Source organism: Nothoprocta perdicaria, unplaced genomic scaffold (assembly GCF_003342845.1).
Source record: "Nothoprocta perdicaria isolate Ctin4 unplaced genomic scaffold, notPer1 scaffold_20, whole genome shotgun sequence".
Classification (NCBI taxonomy): Eukaryota; Metazoa; Chordata; class Aves; order Tinamiformes; family Tinamidae; genus Nothoprocta; species Nothoprocta perdicaria.
In genome coordinates, this window is record NW_020455205.1 from 3,085,379 (window position 1) to 3,100,548 (window position 15,170).

A 15,170-nucleotide genomic window follows, 5' to 3' on the forward strand; every position below is an offset into this window, starting at 1 on the left:
AAGCACCATTTTTTGTCCTAGTGACTCCTTATATGCAATTGCTCTTCAACTTTCTCACTTTTAACTTGGTAAAGATTTTGATTACTTTCTTGGTGTTTGCAAATCATGAGTATAAGAAGCCCAAGTAGCATAGAGTACAATTTTCTGCTGGTACAGAAACAGTGAAATCCTCATGGCTCTTATACTGTGGTTCCTGTTAGTTACTTACCAATAGCTGTCATTTTTCACAAGCACAAAGATGCATCTCTGCACCAGTAACAAAAGATACYGTGTTCCTTATAGCAGTGAGATTCAGAGATCTGACTCTTCTTGAACTTTGTATTGCTGATGATTTTTCCCTGAGTTCTGTTCAGCCCTAAGACATTTGCATCCTTCCACATGTCTGGATTGGTTCCAGTCTTACATGTTGATGTGTTCGAGGCCAAACAAATTTCTTTCCTGGTGTCTAGCCGCCATTTACTAGCTGAAGATCACGCCACGTTTTGCTGTTTGCTCCTGGTTCCTCCCCACAGCTCTGCCATTGGAAGAGGCCAAGCAAGCATTCCCTAGCGCACCACAAGCAAAGCCAGCCTGGTTAGCTCATATCCATATTCATCACCAGGTGAAATGAATCTGGCTGATGTAGCTTGAAGCAGATTAGGAGGCCATTTGTTATCCCTCTTGCTAAAACAGCAGATTGTGGGATACTCGGAGGCAACAACAAGCACTGGAGACAGTGCTGTCGTCTCCTAAAGAGAATGTCTGCAGCCTCAGAGCTTTTCCACGCTACTGTCCTTGAACACAAGCTTATAGTAGTCAACTTTTATGTTTTTTTTCTACATACCTTGCCTTCATTTTTACTTTAGTGCCCCCTCCAAAAGATATTTTTTGACATCTTAAATGAATCTTCTCTCTTTGGCTTGCTTTGTCTCTTTTGATTAATTAAATTTGTGTTTATGTATCAGGTTCCTTTATCTCATCTCTTCAGTTCCATCTCTTACTTTCCATTTGCCTTCGTTATACCTTGCCGTCCATGAACTGTTCTGAACTCTTCCAGTACGATATTCAGATCTAGTAATTCTCTAATTTTAGCATGGAAAAACCTTTGCTGCAGCACTAGCATTGAGAAGAGAGACCTCTCTTCCCATTGCCACATTCCTTCTCACTCTTATATAAAATCTCAACTGAAAAGGTGCATTCTTTGTCTGACCACAGCTGTACATTCCTCCTTTTCCTGCTACTCTTCCTTTTGTGGTACACTTTTGTAAAAGCAGTGTCCATGCAACTGCACTGTTTGTATTTGCAACTTTCAAATATGTTTGGATTTGGAGTTTTCCGGATGGATGATGTATTAAGATTTAATCTAAGCCTCATCAGATACTATTGATCTGCAATGAAAAAGCTGTATGATTGAGATAATAGCAGACACAGCTTAAGTGCTGAGTGATGAGTGCTGACTGAAAGGTGATACTGCAGAARTTTGGTGGTGAAGAAGAAACAGGACATTTACAAATCAAAATGCTTTCTGATTATTTAAATATTGTAATACATTTTTTAAAAATTTGTTTAATTTTTTCAAGGTTTGCCTGACTTTTGCTGTTCCTATGGGGTGGTATAGCAGCAAGCTTCCAGAAACTGCTCAGCCTGCTCTAAGCAACATCTTGATATGAACTTTAAGGTCTGTTTTGCCAGAGTGAATGCCCGAAAGTTGGAAGACATAAGAATCAAGCCCAAGACTTCAGATTCCTGGTGGGTGCTCTCTAGCCATTTCAGATAGTTTCACCTCTACTTCCTACTTCAGTGTTAGCCCTCATTAGGAACCACATATTTTGCTTCCAAAGTCAGTCTTGTGAAATAAATCCCTAGGTATTACTGTATTGCTGTAGTTTGTGAGCCACTTTGTGTTAGAGCCATGAGCAACAACTGAGCCTTGCCCAGAGCAGCTTTTAATACAAGTCCTGTGTGCAGGGGATAGACAAGGGAAGCTGTTACCCGATGTGTCTTAGTTGCCCTGGCGAAACATGCTGAATTACTCTAGTAAGTGTATTTTGAACTCTGGCCTTCAGTTTCACTAGTTCCAAATATGGATGCAGCTCTAAAAGAAATGGAACAATTCAAATGCCTTTCTGAATGCATATGAAATGAAATAAGTTACTGTAATTTTGCAGGGCAAGCCAGCTCTGTAGAGGGGGCAAAAGTTGCAAGTGGAAAAACAAACAAATGGATGACTAAGTGTGGGAGGGGCTGCCAGAGAATCAGAAAGATAGAAGGGGGAGGGAAAGACTCTTCTCTGCCCTAAGACAATTTGTAGAAAACAAAATGTGGGAGAGAGTTGAAAAAAATATACTTTTTTTGTTGTTGTTTGTTTGTTTAAGTCCAGCCATAACCAAGCTGCCTGGAYACGCAATGCTGCAATTAAAGAGGACCAGCTTTAAGGGCTTTGAGAGAGAAAACAYGAATTTTCACCATTGTTGTTCAGGTTTGGCCTTTTTCTGCAGCTACTCAGCGAGGAGGTGAGTCCCTTGGTCTAATCTATAAATGGGARGAATGACCAAGATTCCCAGATGCAGGGAGTTTTCAGTCAATGAGCTGTGGGAAGCATGACTATAAGCTACCATTCTCTTTTTCCAACTCCTGGGCTGATGAGAAATCAAAACATGGTTTAGATCAGCCTACAGGTATGGAGGATGCTTCACCTCACATGAACTAGGGTGGGAAGTGAAGGAGGAGAGTGCTGCAGAGCTGCTGGCTGCCTGAGCCCAGGGAATCCTCCGCAGCCCATTTGGGGCAGGATCAGAGTTTCTGAAGTGCCAAGGGGTGCAAGGCAGCTGCTCATGGGGCTGGGAGCTGGGCTTCCTACTGCCCTGCTCAGCCACCCAGCCACAGCACCATCAACCACTGCTAGAGGGGTGGGCTGAGATTGCTGGTCCAAGCCCAAAGGCAAAGCAGGGGGGCTGCTTTTAATAAAAATGTAGTTTTTATTTGTGGCGAAGCTTTTAATATCTGACTCAGTGCGCCTTATGCTGTTATGCTTCTCCACCATCTATCTCCYTTAATAAAAAGGTAGTTTACAAACAGCATTTTTCTTATTGCAATGATAAAATAGATGTGACACTGTTACATTGCAGAACCTTAGTTTTCAGTACTATTATTTTCTTTAAAACACTAAAAAAGAAAACAAGCAAAAGGAAAAAAAAATAAAAGGAGGAGGGGAGAAGAAAACTCCCTTCAGACAACAATCACCTTTTGAGTTAAGTTCTCATGCTTGGTCTTAGCCCAGAGGGATTTGTCTTGAGTGAAGTTTGAAGAAAATCCTTTCAGCAGTTTCTGAGTTATTTAAATGTAACCATGGAGGTTTGGATTCAGATGCTTTTCTGCGCTTGTATAACTCAAAAATAGCTTTGCTTTAAAACTTCTAAATTAACCCTCCTTAACTTTTCAACTTGTCACCTATCCTACTGTATGACTTATAAAATTTTAAAGCTAATAGTATAACAAACTCAAATAATGATACTGCAGATGTTCAAATGAATCTTGGGAGGAATAAATTATAGGAGTCACAGTAGGTTGTTACTGAAGAAAGAGCGGCTGCATGCTTTAAACCATGTGTTTCATACTGGCCTCAAATAGGTCCATTTTTTTATGCTTTTCTGCTTTAAAAAAGGTTAAGTATGTTTGGGTGTGGCTAATACGTAGGTTTGTGGGTTACATATATGAAGCAAAGCATTTAAGTCCTCTTCCTTTTTTTTCCTGGTACCAATGCTTCATTCCTGTCAGAACATTCTCAAATGTTGCTGCTTTCTTCTTAACATGATCCTAGTCAACAGGACATTTAAATGCCTCCTTAATATTTATGGACTTGAAAGGCACTGAAGTGCTCTGTGCTTGTCTTTATTGTTATTATTTTACTGCCAGAAAATTGAGGAAATGAGAGGTGAAGTAATTCGGTCAGTCATGATTTTTCCTTTTTCTTTGTCCAATCCTCCTGTTGCTTTCTTACGTTTCTTTCTTTCTGTCTCCTTTCCAATGTTTCTTCCTCACTTACTAGCCCTGTCCTCACCACCTCCTGCCTGTCCTTCAAACATCTTTCTCCACTTATTGTTCTCTAACAATTGCACTGAGAGAGCCCATGATGGAGAAAAATGTTTTTTTTTTTTTGCTTCGGTAGCAGCTTTTTACATTTATCTCCTCGCTAAGTACTTGAGATAGGGCCAGGCAGCGCTACCCACTTTCATCATCTCTCTTTGCATCCCCTGTAACCCCCAAGTCTAGCCAGCAATCGCTTTGTGCCACGAGAGCAGCTCCCGTGGTCAGAGCCACCCTGCTCTGTGGGGTAGCCCGGCGCCTGCCCGCAGCTCCTCGCCAGCCTCGCTCTGCCTCCACMTAGGAACAGCTCCCAGGAGCCAGGTCTCCCTGCAGGGTAACGACACATCGTCTGCTGCCTTCTACCCCTCTCTCTTCCTTCCACCTATTGCCTTTATTTCTTTATTTTTCTGCCAGGCTTTTGTGGTTCAACCTACTAGCTGGTACACTTCAGCCAAGAYGTGGGAAACTTGTATTGAGTTCAGGGCTCAGCCTGAGGGGATTGAACTTGAATCTCTTGGCCCCCGGATTAGCAGAGATTCAAGAGTTTATAAACTGCTCTGTGAGGACTGTGCCTGGAGTCCTTTCCATGAGTGGGAGAGCCCAGAGCATCGTGGAGGAGACACTCACCTGGAGGGGAGGAAACACGTCTGTGAGGCCCTGCTCCAGTGAATACTTAAGACAAAATATGGAAGTACTCACTGGACGGGAGTAACAGACCCCAGGTTTCTTCCTCCCAGTTTTCTCCGAGAGCAAGCACACATGGCAATCCAGTTAATAGCTAATTATTCCATACCAACTGGAGCTGCTCCAACGGGATGGATTGGAGGGAGCCCCTGCTCCGCATGCTATTTCAGGCTGTGCTGCTCTCGTTGGCTGCTGTAGGTCAGCTTGTCTCACACCCCGGGCAGCAATGGCAACTGCCACTGATAAAGTTACGGGATGAAGTGGTGAGGAAATCTGTGGAGGCTGGAGAGAAGGGAAGAAAAAGGTCCTCCTGAACGCACTATATTATCCCTGGTGACAGATGTGTATCCTTAGCTGAAGCAAGCACCTGCCACTGCTACCTCAGTTACCGCTCTGGGCAGCACTGATGGTGCAAATGGGCTGGGAAGGAAAGAGTCTTTTAAACAGGGCAGCAGATTGGGGCACTGTGAGGGAAACTGCTCTTAAAGGTGGAAATACAACAAAAATAGACTAAAGCATCTTAGAAGACAAAATCAATGCCAAAGCAGGGGAAGCCAGAATGACTTCCAGAGCTCAGCTATAGGCAGTTGTCCCCCAACATAAGCCAGACTCTGTCAGTATGTGGGAGACATCCAGGAATTTTCTTTCCTACAAAAATACTAGAGCCATTATATGTTTTAACTGTAATGGAAAAAAAATGGAGCTGTAGTGCTCAGTTCCAAAGGAAAACACTAACTATTGGAAGTGATGCAGTGCAGCGGGCTGTGTGTTTGGCTGCTTCCTTTTCTCCTCGGGGTTCTATAGCTTCCTTCATTCTTCGCTTCTCTCATATTACAGAAAGGAGGTAATTTTTCCTGGCCATTTACTAAAGCTCATTAAAGACTGAAGAGAACAAACAATGCTACTCCTCAGAGACTACCATTCAAAGTCATTCTACAATTCTAATACTTGAGACAAATTAATTATTCCTTAGTGAAAAGTGTATAATTTCTATTCTTCATTTTTGGGGTGGGGAGTGGGGAATAATAATAGGAAGTTTATAYCTGAGTGGAAAGCTGTCTGTGCTGAAGGGAAATGAGAAAAAATGTATGTTCCAAAAAGAGTGAAAGCAATTATTCTAATAATAATTCTAGGGATATTAATGTCTTTTTAAAGTAGATTGCTTTCAAATAAACACCAAAGTTGAAGGCATAGGAAAAGCTGGTTTATTTATTAATCATTCCAAAAGTGCATTCTTCTAAATGAACAAGTGCACGAGCAACTTTGCTGGCACATATTAAATTTAGTTGAACAGCAACTTGTAAATGTCTGAAAACTTCTGTAACCAGAGACTAATTTGTTTAACGTGTTGAAAATGTTATGTGGATGTGAGGAACTACATATTAAACTTCAAAGCAAAATGCTCCAGAGATTACACCATCTTAAAGACTGCCTATTGGAAAGGGGTTTATACATGAAACATAAAGGATTTTTAATTCTCCCGTGTCCTGAACACTTGTCAATCTATGTGACTCATGCTCAGGACTGTAAACTGTCATTTAAGGTGTGATGTCCAAGTTGAAGCCTGGACCATGATTTGCAAGGGGCTGGATTTTCTCTTTCATCTCTATTAATTAATCCTGTCTCAGTTTGCCCAGCGTACACTTCTGTTGACATCACCTTCTCCATATACTTTAAAGAGTCCCTAGAGAGATCTACTGCAGAACAAAAACTGGACAGAGAATACATTTGGAAACCATTTTATTTTTCAATTACCAACCAAAACGTATGGAAAAGATTTACACTCTATCTGATTTACAGAATAATTATACTTTGAAAGCTTAGAAATGAATGGCTTGATCCTTGGAATCATTAGTTACAAATGTACCAAATGTAATTGGTGTAAACTAATGAGTTTACTGGATGGCTGACCCTTAATTAGTGATTATAGCTAAACTCTGGCCAATCAAAAATGAGTTTGCTTCTAAAAGTACAGTATAGTATTAACAAGCATTGCATTTCCAAGTAAGCAGCTTTGTGATTAGTTGTAGCACACAACTCAGGCCTGTTCAGGGCTATCAAAAGCAGCTATTTAAAAATAGTGCACTAAGCAACCGTCACTCTCTTACCTCAGCATCTATCAGACAAACAGAAAGAAACCACATAATTAATCATCTCATGTAATAGAAATAAAGCATCTGGGCCTGATCCAGCCAGGATGTTCATAGCTGCCTCAGTCAAATGAGCTACAGGAGGCTGGGCATGGCTTTTAGACAGAGTACTTGGGGAATTCTGGCCCTCTGTGGGAGCAGTATGTGATATGGAAGCTGAATATTGATTGATTGTGTGCAATCCTGTGTGATACAGAGAAGCCTACTGACAAAACAGATTTAATAATTCCTCGAATTGAGCAGGATTCCTTGAGAAGATTTAATAAGTGCTGTGAAGACATTTGGTTACTGTACTGGCAATCCCCAAAATTCAGAAATCACCAATACTCACTATTTATTAGATCAAGTGAGGAGTCAGCTTCCAAATAAAACAGCAAGCAGGACAAGATAGTCTTTTTCAATGTGCTTCTCATTCATCCTTACCAATTAATGTTTTTACGTGGTTAGGAAGATTAACAATTCCTATTAAAAATACATTTTAAAAAGCAGATTTCTATAAAAATCCTGATTCCAGAGCTGGAGCTTTAAATAGATAGACCAAATTTTGATAAAATCATATAACTTTACAATGTTCACAGTCACATTCTTAAAYGTATTTAGAGAAGTAGCTGCAGCATTTTAAAGAGCTGGAATTTCTCCCTTTCTCCCATATCGTTCCTATGAATCCCAAACTTCAGAGAGGAGCCTGGTAGGRTACTCTGCTGCTCTGGAGATGGAGTTAGAAGACTGTGTATTGGCTGGAGCCGTGGAGTGCTGGTGCTCCAGAGGAGCCTCCTGGACCTCGCGGGTGCCAGGCTTCATTCTGGCTGGGTCACAGGTCTCCTGTTTCTGCTTAGTTCCATCACATTCTCTTTGGTGCCCCCCTCTTATCAACACATCGGCTCACTAACATGACCATCCTCATCTGCAAGTTCTTCGCAGATGTACAGCACAAGTGCTGTAGCATTTCCCTGCTTATTAGTATGAGCATTTTTTTAGACTCGGAAACCCAAGAGTTAGTGTATAGAATGTCTGCGCATGGGTTAAAGTGAAATTCATGCATTTACTGAACTCTTCTTTAGATGTGTATGGGGTCAAGAAGAGGTTAAAGTTGTTTACTGCTTTCAAGTTCTGCCCTTAGAAGTTAAATCAGAGCTGTGCTGTGAGCTGCTCAGGGCGTAAGTCCTTGGAGCAGTGAATTGCTGGTTTGATAACAAGGCCCCTAATAATAAAAGCGGTTTCTTTAGGAAATCTTAGCAGGGACTTTGTGGTCATATAAAGTCGTTATACTATTTTAAACTGTCGCTTTAAACGTATTTTGGAATGGTCAGGGTTTTTTGTTGTTGTTTTTAATACATGGGTTATCCTTAAACTGATATAGCTATAACTCTGCCACTTGGCATAGGGAAGTGTCTGAAGGTGCTCTACAATTCAAAGGAAAGGCAAATGATATGATACCTGCCTATGACAGGTAATTGGGCTGTACCTGTCCAGGGGAGCTTGTTGCCTTTAATGGATTCCATGCACTTCCTGACAATCAGCTCCAGCTATGCATGAGATGGGATGCCTGGGGTAATCTAGGGCTTTTACTGCAATTTCACGAGAGGAGATAAGAATACCTGAGAAACTTTACCGGCTTTGTTTTTCACAGCTCTCTGTTGGAGAGTTCAGGAGTGAACAGTTTTAAAAGATGTGGAAGAGAAAGGGCATATTTTCCCAAACTTTAGGATTCTGTGAGCTCAAGAACGGAGAAAATACTAAACTAGTCAAACCCTTTCCTCTCCATCCCCTGAACATTCTGGTAAGACAGGTGCTGCCACTTCTGTTCTGCTAATGCTGTGACACATCCTCCTGTGAAGAGTGATAAGGGAGAGGGGGAAGAATTGAAGGTACTTGCAGATGGCACCTGTGGCACTTGGGAGGAGGGGAACATGCCATGGGCAGTGACGCCCTCCCCAGGGCATTGTCCCTGTGACAGCACGGAGGAAAGAGGGGCGCCTAGGGGAGAAGGGAACAAGCACTGTAGGGCCTCATTTTCCTCCTCTAAACTCTGCCCAACTACTTGCGTAAAGGAAAGCATCAACTCCATCTTATTCACAGAAATACAGCATATTTTAAACCTGTAGTTAATGGATAAACTCTTTTCTGATTGGATGAGCCAAACAATAAATCTCTTGCGTGAGGCATGTGCAGTACAGCACAGCGAGCCAGTCTCTTTGCCGCGCGGGCATACATCAGGCAAAAGGATGCCATCTTCATCAGTCTTTTAGTATAATAGAAATAAAACAATTGTAACAGAATGGTGTCACTGGAACCATGGCACCTGCTTTAAAAATAAATCTTTAGCTTTGTCTTCACTATTACTTTCAATAAATGTCCTAGCATTGCCACAGCATTTATCTAGCAGCAGGAAACCATTATGCTATGACAACAATCTATTCCATTAACATTAGCTCTTAATTGTACGATAGTTTATAAGACAACAAAAGCTACTGAATTATAGTAGAATGATAAAAAGAATTATTGTCATGGAGTATAGTAGTCACTCCAGTTATGAAAAACAATTTAAGAAAAGTAGGGAGCTATATTTTATATTAAAAATAATGTAATATTCTTATGCAAGAAAACATTTAAAAATGCATTGCATCAGAGAAGTAAGTACTGAAGAGTTAATTTAAAAAAATTGTATCTAAGAAATCTTTGCTTTGATAAATGGTGGAACTAAAATCCTGAATAGAAAGCTTAGAAACTTGCACAACCCTTCATGAAAGCAAGGCTGCGACGAGTCAAACAGAGAAATCATTATAATAGAGGCACATTTATCTATCAGAGTGAACAGAAGGAATCTTGCAGAACTGAGATATGATGAATCTAACTGCAGAATAGAAAGAGAACTGTCATTCTGATTATTTGTCATTATTGTTTCATGTCCAGTCAAGTGAACTTAGAGTGACAGTTGTGTCATAACTACTGGCATCTATGTAAATTTTAAATCAAATATGATAGAGGCATTTCTGCCAGACACGAGTAACCAGGCTGCTCTTCCTCTTTATTTTTGTAACTCTCCATTTTCTCATACTGTTCTGCAGTAACCTTTAAATAAAAAAGGTAATTTCATTAGGAAATCCCTTTACTGCATATGTTCTTATTCCACATCTTACTTCCTCTTGACTTTTTGATATAATGGATAATGCTGGAATTTGTATCATAAGCAATCACACGCAAAAAAAAAAAAAAAAAAAAAAAAAAGACCTAGATATATTAGCTAAGACTATACCTTCCCATAGGCAATCCATCATACAATGAAATCCTTTGCAGCGCCAGGATGTGGACTTCCCTTGAAGACTTAGGGAGAAAATGGCCCAAGCCCGTGAAGCCAGCGTGCCGCCCTAGCAAAATAGGTGGTAAAAAAATCAGAATGGCCCCTTGCTATGAATTACAGCATCATTCAGAATTTATCAGGACTTCACATGGATATCATATGTACTCTTCCATGGCAGTGTGTTATAGTGAAGAGTATAGAGTTACTCATTTCCTGGCTGCACTGATAACATGCAGATATTCTCATGACRTAGGATTTGCTACTGGATACAAGGCTTTGAAAAGACTTCAAATACAATTCCAAATGCATTATGTGTGGATACCATTCTGCACATTTAAACTTAATTAATTAAAAGTTAAGAGAGGCTAGAATTTTCATTTTTTATTGTAACAAATTAGTCTAGAACATTGTTTTATAAACTTCTGCATAAGACTGTTTTCAGATATCGTACCAAAGTACAGCTATTTTGTTCCAAAAATGTTCCTATGACAAATGAAAGTTTAAAAAGTGGCTACAAGAAAAAAAAGGTCATCTCTAAATAGAAAATATTTAATATGTTTGAGTGATTTCATATCTCAGAGGGAAAACAAAAAGGATAAGTTTATTCTCTGCTGAAATTTTTTGAAGTGAATTCTGACTGAAAAGAAGTGGCAGTGATTTAACAAAATGATATTGTTATAAAGTATGATTTATGTTCAGAAGCATAAATGACGGCATTATAAATGTGTACTTCTGCATTAAGTAAGGGCATTTTGGTCAATTGAATTAGTCTTTTTTTTTTTTTTTTAAATCCCAACTGATTGATCTTTTTTGTCCTGTAAGGATAAAGCAGAACATAGGCTACTTTTACCCCAAAGATTTTGGGTCTTTACACAGGCCAGAATCGTGCTGTTCTGTCGTCTAATATGCCAGTTTATTGTGGTGACTGGTGAAAAAGGCAACATTTAATCTAAATTCTATTAAAGTATATGTGTAGAAAAGAACATATTTTTCTTCCTTAAAAGGTAGGTTCCATTTTTTTTCCTTTTTAAAGACAGTGATACCTGAGTTATAAAAACAGTGACAAAATATTATATACATATATATATATATATATGATCACAATAATCATCAGTATATTTTTTAGAATATCAAAATAGCTTTGGCTAATGTACTTAAAAAGTCCCTTGCTTTTCTGGATTCTGATGAATATAGCATTTCTAGTTGCAAGATTATTTTATATAATGAACTTCTTTGTTAAAGATGTATATTCTAGTGGCCTATAGGGACTTTTAATTTAAAACACAAGTGACACATCATTCCATGCTCCTGTGTCCTTTGACTTTAGTCACCAAATTCACTTTTGAATCTATGCATGGCTAATGATAATCTGTCAAGCCTTTCTATAGAAACTTTACTTATATGAAGTCATTACAAATATAGCCTATATCATCTTTAAGTGGTCTCCATTATTAATGTAAATATGTATTTATAATTATTGACATTTATATTATTTGTCCCTTGTTATTGATACAGTGGTGATAAAAGGGCCTTACCAACTCCTGCCTAAATGAACTATTCTTACTAGTGACCTTCCATGGAACCAGACTCTTGAAAATAATGTTACTCATGGTGTTTACCAGCAAGTCGAGATTTATGCTTTATACCTAAAGGTGMGTTACCTTTAAAGGTGAGGAGCTGCAAAGCACAGCCTGCTGTTTGAGAAGGAAAATTRAGAGTCGAGCTGTCCAGAATTCCTCACAGCTTCCATTGATTGGGATGCACACTTTCTCATATCATTAGATATCCCACTTTAATAATTAAACAGTCACATTCTTGTTTAAAATCCTAAAGCAGAAGATTTTATGCTAGTGAAGGGGTGTTTTATTTTAAAATAACAAAGAGCTGTTGATTTTCTGTCACCGATTCCAGGGAGACTGGGGGCTTGGAGATTTGTTTTAAAAGTTGAAATGCTTGTTTGAAAGGTGGAGTTTGGAAGACCCAGGCCAGCTAAGTGCAACATGGCAGCGCTTACAAGGAAGTGGCAGCCTCAACATCTCTAACAAGAAAGGAAAAGACAGATGAGATCCCTTAGGAATGCAGTATTTAAGGAGAGAACCAAGAGTCCTTTCATGAATGGAGAGAGCACTCCGGTGAGTCCTGGGCTATCAGCTGTCTTAGCGGCATGTCGGGGTTTAAGAATGATTTGGATCACAAGCTCTAACATTTTCCAGACATTCAGATTGCAACTTTCTACTAAGCCAGCAATTTTATGCTTGCCTTTCCCTGACTCCAACAGTACCTTAATATAAGCAGCCAGATTTTCTCCTGCATTGTTTTTTATCCATTCAGCCAAAATTAGCAGTCTTCGAGGATGAACTATGCCAAGTGAATTTAAATCTTGCGGACTAAAATCCACCTAAAGTTGATGGATATATTCATGCCTACTGTTGAAATCTACCAATTACTGAGAACTATGTTAACTTACCATAGAAACATCTCATCTAATAGCACAGATGATGTTGAACTAACTAATTACATTATGGCACATAGACAATGAAAAACATAACGAAGATGACAGAACAGCAACAGCAGATGCTGCACAAAAGAAAAATTAGAAAAATACTGCTCTGCAAAATGCACTCAGTTAAGGTTCCCTCTGTTAAAATTAATCACAAAAATTAGTGAAGATTAGATTTCAGAAAAAGATAGGAACATTATAATGATATTTGGAGAATGTCATTAAGCCATTTAAAATTCTGCTTCTTGAGAAGGTAATTCCCATTTTTCTTATCAGTTCTAAGACTAGTAAACATTTCACTGCCTATGGCACAGTTTCTTGGTAGAATATCTTTTCCAATAAGAAGAGCTACTGACGGTTCTTCCAGAGCCTGGGTTTGGTAGCTTCCAGCCATTATAGCCTTAAATAATTAGACAGCTTAGACTTTGTTTTAGCTTGGCGTTCGCTCTATCCTTGTGCTCTTTGCTGTCGGAGAGCTGGAATAACAGTGATAGTTGATTATCTGTAGCACGCCTTGTTACTTTATATATTTTAAATTGTAACAGATCCTATATGACAAATCCGAAACTGCTGAGTATGTTTAAATGTAGTATTATGTATCTGGAGATTACATCCAGATGACATATTTCATAGACATATGATAAAAAGAAATGCACCATTTACTGTTACCCACAGCACGGGCCCTCTCCCCCCGACCCCGTGGATTCTCGTGCAGGAGCTCCCCATCTCCTCAGCGTGTGGATTCCACAGAGCCCTCTCTACAGACAGAAACAGTGTGTTCCCCTGTATTTAAATGATACCCGCACTGCTCGGATTTTATTATTGCCGTGGGTATAAGATAGAGGYGGAATGCAGGTGCGAGGCGCCGCGTTCCCCACGCACGCTTTCGCGGGCAGAGCTCTGTATTTTGGGTAAGGGCTGCGGGCGGGCGGGCGGGCGGCAGGAGGCAGCGAGCCCCACAGATGGCGCTGCGGGCCCGGCGCACCTGGCTGCCGGTCACCGCCACGCGCTCCGCCACGCGCGCTCGCCGGGGACCTGCTCGGCATTTTAGCACGAGCGCCTTCACTTGTAAATAAATTTTCCTGGCAAAAGGAAATTTCAGACGCTTGTAGCTGTAGATCGCTTCTGCACGAGGCCTTAACAGGGGCAGGTTTAAAATATTTCGTTGCCTTGGGCAGCGCAGAGGCAGCRCACCCGCAGGAACTCGTAATTTAGCCACACTGCAGTCATAAAACATGCAGCCGACAGCAGCAATTAGCGCTGCCACCCGGCCGAGCGGGCGCGCTCCCCGCGCAGGGCTCTGGCTGCCGCYGCTCGCCCCAGCCGGGCTCCGCGTGCCCGGCCACCGCTGCCCTGTGGCCACTGCCGCGTCCCACCRTGCCGACAGTATTGGCTGCTCCTTACGTCAGCGCTCTGGAATCAAGAAACCAACATTGCCAAGTTTTATGTTGCGGAGCGGGCCGGGAAGGGTGTGCTGTACCCTTGGGCTGCAGCGAGGTGCCCGCGTGGGCTGCACGAGCAGTGCGCAGCCCCACGCGAGGCCTGTCCTCGCAGGGCGTGAAGCCCCCACTCACTGCGCTTGCTGTGCCSAGGCCCACGAGGGACCGTGTGGCCACGGACACTTGCCACAGTCAGAGCAGGGAAGGGGTTGCTGGGCTTTTGCTTATCATGTGGGCTGAGCTTAGGCCCCAAAAAAGTGCTTTTAATATGTATTTTTTTTTCAAGTGTTATTACAGAGTGTTACTTCTGTTTTGCTACTGCACTTCAGCTTCTCTTCCAGAAAGGCCGTTGTCTTTCTGAATGACAAGCAGCACTGCCGCCTGCTAGCTGCTTGCAGCAGCTTAGCCCTTCAAAATCAGCACGGGGCACGAGCAGCAGCTGTGTCACACAGGTGTTGGTATTTAAGCAGAACTGCCCGGTTYCAGGGGAATTCCTGAACAAGTCTGCGGTGTGGCCCTGGCCTGCCTCGCCGGGCCCGGCCGCTCCCYGCCCGTCCCGGAGGCCACGGCTGCAGCTGCGGGACGAGGCCCGGGCAGCCGGGACGGCCTCTGGCCCACAAGTTTCTCAACTGGTGTCCGGGAGCGGGTTGGGCGCGGGCGCCCCAACGGCCGCTCCAACGGCCGCCCTAACGGCCGCTCCCGCAGCGCGCCCGGGCGGCGGCGGCCACCGCTGCCCACCTGACTCCCTCCCTGCTCCCTCCCTCCATTCCCGTCCTCCCGCTCGCTCTGCCCCCTCCTCCAGATTTTTTTTTTCCTCCTCTTTCAGTCATTCCTTTGTCCTCGCCGGGATTGGCAGGTTTTATTATTCCGCCTGAACAAGCCGGGGGCGGATTGGCTGCGGCGCGCTGACGGAGGGAGCCGAGCTGGAGTGTAGTTGGGATTCTGCTCTGTCAGTAACACATGTGTGAGGGGCAGCGCGGAGCGGCCGCGCGCGCACGGGCGCACACGGACACGCAGCCGCGCCGAGCGCC

General features: G+C 42.1%; 1 long non-coding RNA gene across 1 annotated transcript; it reads left to right on the plus strand.

Annotated features, from left to right (window-relative positions):
• Window positions 1-1,579: 1,579 nt before the first annotated feature.
• On the plus strand, window positions 1,580-12,775 carry LOC112946199. Its single transcript, XR_003249180.1, has 4 exons — window positions 1,580-1,728; window positions 2,355-2,492; window positions 11,716-11,852; window positions 12,165-12,775. It is a non-coding gene; the product is annotated as an uncharacterized LOC112946199 (long non-coding RNA).
• Window positions 12,776-15,170: the final 2,395 nt, after the last annotated feature.